Source organism: Grammomys surdaster, unplaced genomic scaffold (assembly GCF_004785775.1).
Source record: "Grammomys surdaster isolate TR1022 unplaced genomic scaffold, NIH_TR_1.0 76055, whole genome shotgun sequence".
NCBI classification, from domain to species: Eukaryota; Metazoa; Chordata; class Mammalia; order Rodentia; family Muridae; genus Grammomys; species Grammomys surdaster.
In genome coordinates this window covers 556-2,218 of record NW_021606357.1, presented here as the reverse complement: position 1 = coordinate 2,218, position 1,663 = coordinate 556, and the positions used below count along the sequence as shown (strand labels likewise).

The window sequence follows — 1,663 nt, the reverse complement described above, 5'->3', positions numbered from 1 at the left end:
TTTACACAAATGCAGCATGTTTGCACGGAGTCTTGTTTATTTCTCTTTTTTTCTGCAAGCATGTGACATTTAGACCCCACCAGGGCTGTGGCTTCTCAACCTCATTGTCACTGGCAAGTTCACCTCCTTGGAAGGTACTGACTGTGTGGCAAAGTAAATACAGACTCCTAGGCTGCGTGTGGTAGTATATCCCTTCATTCCCAGCACTGGGAGGCAGAGGTCAAGGCCAGCCTGTCTACGTAAGTTCCAGGCCAACCAGGTCTATATAGTGAGATCCTGTCAAATAAATAAATACGTTAAATATAGATTCTTAGAGCCCATCTTTCCTGTACAGTCAAGCTCTAGGAGGGGCTTGGGCATCTACACTTGATCCTCAGGTGCCTCAGACAGCAAGGAGGCCACAGTCCTTGGGAAAGCACAGCGGTCTCCACTGAAGCTCTTTGCGGGCGCGCTGTGGCTACTTTGTTTCATTACCTAGAATATCCACTGGCCATGAGGAGACTGCCTGGTTGTTTCCTTCCTTCAGCAATACATAATAAGGACACAATAGAGCAGGTAAGAGTACGCTCTGTGAAAACAGCAGGATCTGAGTTCAAATCCCCAAGACCCATATAGAAGCTGGGCAGTGCCTGGAACTCTAGTGTTGAACTTTGGAGACAGGCCGGTCCTCAGAGCTCAGTGGCCAGCAGTGTAGCCCGAATGGTGATCTGCAGGTTCAGTGAGAAAGCCTGGATTAAAAAGAAGGTAGAGACTTTTCTGCGCTCCCACTGGACCCTGTCTCAGCATGTAGAACGGTGCCAGCAAGTTCGTGGGCCTGTGAGCGCCTCAGAAGTGTTTCTCCAGCAACTGCATCACTGGTGCCAAGGACCACGAGTCCATCCAGACAAATGTGGCCAAGGTTGATAGGGTCAGAGGCCGGTTTAATGGTCAGTTTAAAACCTGTGCCATCTGTGGGACCATTCACGGGATAGACGAGTTAGAGGATTCTATTCTCTGTTTAGCTAAGGCTGATGGAATAGTCACAAAGAACTATTGATCAGAAGAAATCAGGAATATTTGTCATAAATAAAAGTGAGAAAGTTAAATAAATAAATAGTTAGATAAATAAATAAATAAATAAATAAGGTAGAAAAAGACAGAGGGAGACACCTGACATCATCCCCCGGCCTCCGTATGTGTTCTTATGAGTATGCCCATCTGTCTCTGTCTGCCTGTCACCCTAACATACACACACATACAATATCCACTCAGTGCCTCTTGTAACCCCAGCACTTGGGAGAAGGAATGAGGCAGTAGGATTGAGTTCCAAGACAGCCTGGGCAAGGCAGTGAGACCATGTCTCAAAAAAGCAAAACAAAGACCGAAACAAAAACCTTTTTTCAAAATGAAAGCAAGAGAAACGGCCCAGTGGCTAAAAATGAATACTCTCCCAGATGTAACGTTCGGTTCCCAGCACCATGTTAGCAGCTCACGGTCGCCTCTAACTCCGCTCCACAGGATCCCACCCCGTCTTCCGGCCTTCATGGCCACATGTGCACACATGGAGCACAGACACACATATAAATAAAACAAACCCTATTTAAAAAGGAAAATAAAGCAATGCTTATCACAGGATGGCTGAACAATCCAAAGGTGGACCATCTGCAGGATGCAGTGCCGCCAG

The 1,663-nt window shown here is 46.7% G+C and overlaps 1 pseudogene; it reads left to right on the top strand.

Moving 5' to 3' along the window:
• Positions 1–784: 784 nt before the first annotated feature.
• On the top strand, positions 785–1,036 carry LOC114635267 (annotated as a pseudogene).
• Positions 1,037–1,663: the final 627 nt, after the last annotated feature.